We start from the raw sequence: 9192 nt of genomic DNA on the forward strand, positions 1-9192 counted from the left end.
TTGTAGAACATTCGAAGTAAATACAATTAACCACTGCTTTGAAATGAAACATATGAATAAGCAATATTTACTAATATTCATTAAGCGCCGAAATATGCAGGAAGCAAAGTTTGTGAACCAACACCAATGTGTGAATTTTTCCATTAAAATATAAAAAATAACAAAATAGAAATAAGAAATAATAAAAGTTAAATACGTTTCTTTTAAAATAAAAAAAAATCTACTTAGTCTTAAAACGTTTTAAATTTGTTTTTATTATTTCACGGCCTCCCTCAACAAAACCTGCGGCCCACAGTTTGGGAATCGCTGTCCTGGCGGCTGGAGCAACTGGTAGTATGGCGGCGAGTGTATTCCCGTAAGTTCGCTGGTCAGATTTCCCACAAAAATTCTATAGCTACTGTAATCGGCTTTGAAATAATATTGGATTTAATATCCACTTAATTTATATAATATTAATACTTATGTTAGTTTAATGTATGAACTTTAAAAAAATGGGAACGGTATTTACGAGTAAGTTTGTTGGGACTTAGTCCTCTAGTACAGTAAGAATAAATAAAAATACAGTCTTATAGAAAAAGAATTGAGAATGCTGATCCTTAGGATTCCCTGACTTTTCCCTTTTCTAATCGCACGTGCGTTCATTATGCATTTCGCACCGCGCATCCCCCAGTAGGCAGAAATAAGCAGCATTTTGTTTTTGATACTGTAAATGGGAATTTTAAAGATAATTTAATTTAGGCATATAATAAAATGTTGATTTTTTTGAAACTGTAAAAAAATGCATTTGATTTAAGTTGTGAATTATTGTGTTATAGTTTTACTGAACATGGCTGGCGTAAATAAAAAACGAAAATTGTCACAGTCAAGCAGCACAGAGTTCCAAAGCTGGTTGGCTGAAGAGTATGGCATGATTAATAAAAACAATAAAGCAATATGCGTTTTATGTTCCGGGGACAGTTGTGTGCAGAACGTCGTCAGTAAAACGGCAATATGAGACAAACCATAAATCGCCCTTGAGAAAAGCAAGGACTTACAGAAAGAATTTTTGTTCGAGCAATTAAAAATAGGAATATTCAGTCAACAACCCTAATGAAATTTATCGGCAGTCGTTCAAATATAACTGCTGCTAGCTTTTTGCCTCAAATGTAATTGCCAAACACGAAAACCTTTTAGTGATGGAGAATATATAAAAGAAACATAGTTAAAATACGCACCAGTTCTCTCTGAAGATTTTGAAAACAAGGAAAAATTATTCAAAGAATTAAAGATATGCCTTTGGCTAGAAACACGGTGAAAGATAAAATCACAGAAATGGCTAAAAATATAACTCATCAGCAAAAAACAGATATAAAATCTTCTGGTTTAATTTCTCTTTGTCTTGATTAGAGTAGTGACATAACTAGATCAGCTCGTTTAGCAATTTTTATTCGTTATTGTGTTGGGAATAACATCGAAGAAGAATTGATAAGTTTAACATCATTAGCAACAACAACAAAAGGTATAGATATTTGCGACGCAATTGTAAATGCATTTGCTGAAAGAGATATAGATCCCTCCAAAATTGTATCAGTAACTACTGATGGTGCTCGCAGTATGACTGGAAAGGAAAATGGGTTCGTCAATTTATTTACCAAACGTATTGGACATTCAGTTCTGGGTTTTCATTGTATTATACATCAGCAGATTTTATGCGCAAAGGCTTGTTTCAAGCCACTGGAAGATATTATGAGCATTGTAACAAAATTGATCAATTTTATATCGGCACGCGCTTTAAATAAACGAAAATTTATAGAATTATTAAGTGAGGTAAACTCGGTGTACAGTGGTTTACTTATGTACAACAACGTCCGATGGTTAAGTCGTGGGAAAGTTATTCAAAGATTTATTGAATGTTTAGATGAAGTCAGACGTTTTTTACATAATGAGAAAAATTATTGAAAAATAAAATCAATTAATAAACGTCGAATGGCTTTCGAAATTAATGTTTTTTATTGATTTGTGTTTACATTTAAATGTTAAACTGCAATGTGCTAACAAGACAATTATTGTCATGTTTGATTTAATCAAAGCATTCGAAGCTAAATTACCAATTTTTAGTCGTGACGTTATTTCCAATAATACCTTCTATTTACCAAATAAAAAAAAAAAATCTTTGCGGATCTAGAATCCCATGAAAATACAGATCAAGTTAAATAGACAAACGAGTTTTCTATAGTTATTCAGTCAATAATCAACGAATTTTCTTCAAGATTTACGCAGTTCAGGCAATTTGCAGAGACATCAAAATTTATTTTGCATCCGGACACAACATCAACAGATAAACTCAATTTGGAGATTTTCGAGTGGCTGAATTTGAAAGATATAGAAATGCAGTTAATCGATTTTCAATCTATTTCTATATGGAAACAAAAGTTTGTCGATTTGAGAAATGACTTGGAAATAATGGAAAATGATCGATTATTGGGTGCAATTAAAGAGAATGCAGAAGAGAAAATATTGAGAACTTGGAATGACATTCCTGAAACCTTTTGTTGTTTAAAAAAACTAGCGATGACTATATTATCAATTTTCTCCTCCACATATGCTTGTGTGTCATTATTTTTCGAAATGAATTTTATAAATTAAAGTTTAAGAAATAGAATGACTGATGAATCTAGTTCCGCGTGTGTATTACTAAAAGTGACAAAATATGAACCTGATATAAAGCATTTGGTATCTAATGTATAACAGCAAAAATCTCATGAATAAATTGATTTATTGATATTGATAAATTAATAAATTGATAAAAGGTTGATATTGATTTGTATATGACAATGTTTATATCAAATTATGAGTTCATTTTTTATGAAATTCTGTTAATTTTTAAATTGTCTCAATAAAATTCCGCAATTAATTTTGTATTAATTAATGTAAATTAATTAATTAGTGTTGTATTAATTAGTTGCTGACGTGCCGGGCAACTTGATTTTTAATATTTTTGGCACGCGCCGGTACGTCAGCAACTCAATTTGTAAACTTTTGGCACGCGGACATAAAAAGGTTCGTTACCACTGGGTTAGTTTATAATGATTTCCAACCGATAAAAGTTAGGTTAGGTTTGTTTAGGTTAGGTCAGGTTAGGGTAGGTTAGTTTATAATGATTTCCAACTGATAAAGGCTAGGTTAGGTTAGTTTATAATGATTTATGATTTCATTGAGTGCAAAAGAAGTACTTTCCTTACTTTTTTCATTATAAACTAACCTAACCTAACCTAAGCTGTTATAATTCCTATTGAGAATGAAAACCTATACATAAAACCTATAAACATGTTTTTATTACATTTATCAGACTCATCTAGGAATTATTCACTTTAACGGTTGAAGTGATTAATTCTACATAACCGGTAATGATTAAATCATAATAACCAGTAATTATTATTAATAACCAGATTTATCACTTTAACCGTAACCATAATAATAATAATAATAATAATAATAATAATTATTATTATTATTATTATTACGTAACACCTCCAGGGAGTCCAAAGACTCATCGCGGGAGGGTACCTACTCTACAACTCTCATTCTCCACCAGTGGCGCACTCAGGATTTAATCTTGGAGGGGGCCGAGCGCTCAGGATTTAACCTTTGGGGGGGGGGGGGCGAGTTGAATTGACGTTTTGTGAATACACATTACACATCGCATACGACCTATAACTGAGCATCTGCAGTGATCGCTAATTCATAAGTAGCACACAACATAAATAAAAAAAAATGAATTTTAATTAGTAAAAGATTTTTGGAAATTTTTCTAGTGTTTTTTCCCTTTTCTTTGGGGGATGCCCGGGCCCTTCCCCCCCCCCCCCCTCTGGGTGCGCCACTGTTCTCCACCACCATTCGCAACTACCTTCATCATCTTCATCAGGGCTATCCAAAGCAATGCCCGCGGCCCACGGTGCGAATTTGTGCGGCCGCCTGTGGGTTTTTGATTTTCACAAGCGAAAAAAATAATAACAATTTGAATCGAACGCATATTAGATATTTTAATTCTATCATTAATCGATAATCTCGATGTTGGAAAATTTATGTGGTGTTTTTACATCACTATATACCGGGGCGAATTCTCCATGCTTGCTGCACAAGCTCATTAATTGAGAAAGAAGTAATATTTATTTGTTAATAAATGCATGCATTTATAATTTTGTACACAGAAGACGTCTTAAGCTTGCGCGGCAATAATTGAGCTTTGCGTTGTATATTGAAGGCCAATGCTTGCTTGTCTAGTCAAAGCTACCTTGACTTATTCGGTTGTAGGAGCTTCCAGGTTCTCGCAGCAGCACTGTGATTGAATGCGCACGCATAGACATTTCACCTCGTCTCACTCTGTTGCTTAAACACAGGCCATACACAGATAACGTAGCTCTAGCCAGTGAGCTTCAGGCCAGTCTTTACAAGTGTGCGTATTGCTTTGGAAAAGTTACAACCAACATTTTATGACGATGTTATTGACCAGTTCATAAAGAAGAACCGTAGGGTAGAATTTGTGAATTTGTATTCAAGTAGCTAAATTGAAAATGATAGGATATTATTTGTAAAATAAATGTTGTATTTGTATGATTAAATGTACATAAATTTCTAAATATGTAATTTTAAATGGTCAGTAATTCATTATTATGCCAATCAGACTTCAATCACATCTCTCACTCCCTGAATGATAACAAGAGCAAGCGTGAAGTTCAAGACCAGCATTCGCCCATACTATATACCCACGTGTTTTTCAAATTTAGATGTGTCAAAGAAGCGTTCTTAGTGTTTTGTTCCATCGCGCATGCTCTGAGTTCTCACGGGAAACGTGAGCGTGCGATTAGTGCGCAGTTAGTGTTGTTCGTTAGTTTAGCTTCCGAGGTTGGTCGCTGCTGCTCTCCAAATTACCAGATACGCATTGTGATGCGGCCCTCGGATTACCTGAGGTTGGACTGCTCTGATCTATGGCAACGCAAACATCATCAACACAAACTTAACTTTTCTAGGAACAGCATGATATATATATATATATATATATATATATATATATATATATATATATATATATATTGCCTACAAAAGAACTAGAGCAAGTGCCCTGTCTAGCCATGTACTGTTTTCAGTAAACACAAATGATGAAGGCCGTCAACATGAGATAAACTGGACAACAACTTCAAACCTTCATATATGCCGTGACGAGGTGGAGCACTGCATTGTCGAGTCTAAGGAAATTGTTATGGACCCTCATCATATAAATAATAACTTTAGCTATAATCTACTGCACTCTTTCAGCTCTGCTATCCGATATTGGCACACTCGTGAAATCAGACGCACGCAGCTGCTTAACGATAGAACTTCAACACGGACTGTAGCTACAGTTCAAAGCTAACTGAATTTTATAATAGTCGTTTTTATAGTGATACGATGTTTCTTATAGTGTTTATTTGCTTTCTATGTTCCCAAGCCTGAAGAAGCCGGACAATCCAATGAAACATGCTGCGTTTTGAATAAATTAAATTGTTATTCTAGTCTCGGTTATAATCAGTATATACAAATATGAACATATCCCAATTCCGAGTTAATACTACAAATTGTTTTCATATCCCTTCTGACGGGTATAATTTCCAACCTACGAAAGCTTATGAGAAGACACTTAAGAGTATTGGACTCGCTATCAACAGACTTATCTTCCTGAAACGTTGTAAGTTCTCTTCTATTATTCCTAAATTCTTACAGTTCAGAGAAGCCATTACCAGTGAAAACGCACACAGAATCTGCCAAAAAACAAAACTAGATCTTTTAAGAGAGAGGATTAACGATACCAAACGTAATTTAGCTCTTCTCTTTTCTGAAAAATCATGTTTAGAAAACCATTTAGCGATCTCCTTAGACTGCGTGTCACGGAATCACGTTCAAGAAATAAGTACACGTTCGGCATTAAGAAGATCTCAAAACTTAAACCAACATAAGCTTATCAGAAAGTTTAATTCGCTAAAGACATCACAAGAACAACCAACTCCTAATAATCTTCATGGAAGAATTAAAAAATTAGTGCTAATCCAATCGGCATATGTTCTAAATCATAACTAAGAATAAATTCTTGAAAAAGGTCTTAATTTTGTCTTTGCGCCTAAAACTATTCCCAAGGAAATATTTTTAACTAAGATGAAGAAAGCTGCATCACTACTTCCAGCCGCAGACGCCAGTTTACTTCGCATGGAAGCAATACTTGCGATTAACAATGCAAGACCTCCATCTGACAACATATCCCTTGGCGAAAGGCTAGCCATAAAATGTCTTAAGAATAACAAAGACATCGTTATCACACAAGCTGACAAGGGCAACGCAACTGTGGTGCTAAATAAAACAGATTACCATGAAAAAATCTTGGAGTTATTAGAGTCAGATAGATACTTGGAAATTGAGAGAGATCCAACGAGTGAGATACATAACAAAACAAACAACCTCCTACAAAAAGCCACAGAACTTCCGAAATATACGCCTTGCCGCTCGCTCTTTACATTCACTCATCCCAAGGGTATATGGTCTCCCAAAGATACACAAGGAAAACTGCCCTCTGAGACCAATTGTAGATAGTATTGACTCGCCTACCTACAGCTTATCTAACTTTCTGGCATCATCTTTAAAAGGTTTTACAGGAAAGTCTTCTTCATATATAAAAAAACTCAACATATTTCGTCTCAAAAATCAAAAATTTAAAACTCCAGCCTTCAGATATCATGGTGAGCTTTGACGTGGCGGCTCTCTTTACAAACGTTCCAACTCAAGAGGTTCTCGATATTTTAAAGAACAAGATTTCAAAAAAAAAAAAAAAAAAGATGTTTTTCCTTGCTATCACATTGTGTTCACTCCGGCTACTTTCAATACCAGAAAAAAGTTTACAAACAAAATAAGCGATTAAGAATGGAAAGCCCCATGTCTCCTGTATTAACTAACATATTTTTTGAAGATTTCGAACAAAAGGCAATCTCCTCAGCTACTCTTAAGCCAAAAATTTGGCTGAGATTTGTAGATGACATAGTTCTTATCTGAGAACATGACACCGATAACCTTCAGTCTTTTTTAAATCATTTAAACAACTTCCACCAAGATATCAAATTAACAATGGAGGTTGAAGAAAATGGATCTCTTCCCTTCCTGGATATGTCAGACATACTAAGATATCCGATTCTATTAAAGTCTCAATCTTTAGAAAATCTACACACACACACACACACACACACACACACACACACACACACACACACACACACACACACACACACACACACACACACACACACACACACACACACACACACACACACACACACACACACACACACACACACACACACACACAGATAGATACCTGCATGCGTCCTGACATCAGTATCCTGCACAGAAAGTGGGTATCATCTCAATCCTAGCACATTGTGCCAGATCTATACTGTCAGATGATGAAGAGCTAAAAAATGAACTACAGCATCTACAAAGAACCTTCACAAGTAATGGCTACTCGTCGAAAACTATTAATAAGCATCTATACCGCCGCCATCAAAACAACTCAGAAACACAAGACAACTCCAAAGATTATATCTCCTTACCATACATCAGCTCGCTCTCCACGAAACCAAGAATAATTTTACGAAAGTTCAACTTAAAAACTTGTTTCTCAACTCTTCCTAAACTAAGATCGATTTTAAGCAAATACAAACAAGCTTACAACCATCTACAATTCTCAGGAGGAGTGTACAAAATCACGTGTGACTGCGGGAAGCAATACTATGGCCAAACTGAAAATTCCATCCTCCTATGTCTGAAAGAACACCAGAGGGACATTGCCTACAAAAGAACTAGAGCAAGTGCCCTGTCTAGCCATGTACTGTTTTCAGTAAACACAAATGATGAAGGCCGTCAACATGAGATAAACTGGACAACAACTTCAAACCTTCATATATGCCATGATGAGGTGGAGCACCGCATAGTCGAATCTAAGGAAATTGTTATGAACCCTCATCACATAAATAATAACCTTAGCTATAATCTACCGCACTCTTTCAGCTCTGCTATCCGATATTGGCACACTCGTGAAATCAGACGCACGCAGCTGCTTAACGATAGAACTTCAACACGGACTGTAACTACAGTTCAAAGCTAACTGAATTTTATAATAGTAGTTTTTATAGTGATATGATGTTTCTTATAGTGTTTATTTGCTTTCTATGTTCCCACGCCTGAAGAAGTCGAATGGTATATATATATATATATATACCATTAAATTAATTTGTTATCTATTTTCTCGGTTTCAGTGTGTCAAAAAAAGAGATGAATATATATATATATATATATATATAAAACTTATAAAAAAATGTATATCTGCTCTATATATATATATAAAAAAAGATAAGCCGAAGTTTGAAACGTTTTTATGTCACGTTTTTAGTCTTACCAGCTTACCGGTAAGCTGGTAAGATAAAATAAATAAATAAATAAATAAATAAATATATATATATATATATATATATATATATATATATATATATATATATATATATATTCGATTTTAATCGAAGGTGAGTTAGCCCATCTCATACGGAGGTAGCAGGGTATTTTCTCTCGGAAACTCGGGGTTTTCATACCGCATACAGACAAATTGTCCCTTCAGAACACACGCAATTTACAGACAAAAAATACTAGTTGTGGTAGTGGTGGAGGTAGGCGGTAGATGGCGTTGATGGAGATGATTCGTAGTAGAGGTTCGGTGTAGTGGTTGAGACAGTTGTAGGTGTCCTCCCGCATTGAGTCTTCGGACTCCTTGGAGGTATAGTATATGACCAAGCATATAAAATTGCTTGGTTATCCTAATATACAATATACCCAAGTTAAAAATTTATTCCCATATATATATATATATATATATATATATATATATATATATATATATATATATATATATATATATATATATATATATATATATATATATATATATATTTTCAGAAAATTCAGATTTTCAGATTCAAAATTCAGAAAATTTTCATAAATTATATATATATATATAATTTATGAATAAAGCGCCTCCGTAGCGCAATTGGAAGAACGACGGTACGTTGCGCCCTTCGATTGGAATAGGCCTAAGTTCGATTCTCGTCGGGACGGGAGGAATCTTTATCTGGTCGATTTCAA

Source organism: Typopeltis vanoorti, chromosome 17 (genome assembly GCF_054136105.1).
Source record: "Typopeltis vanoorti isolate ZY-2024b chromosome 17, IOZ_Tvanoo_1.0, whole genome shotgun sequence".
NCBI classification, from domain to species: domain Eukaryota; kingdom Metazoa; phylum Arthropoda; class Arachnida; order Uropygi; family Thelyphonidae; genus Typopeltis; species Typopeltis vanoorti.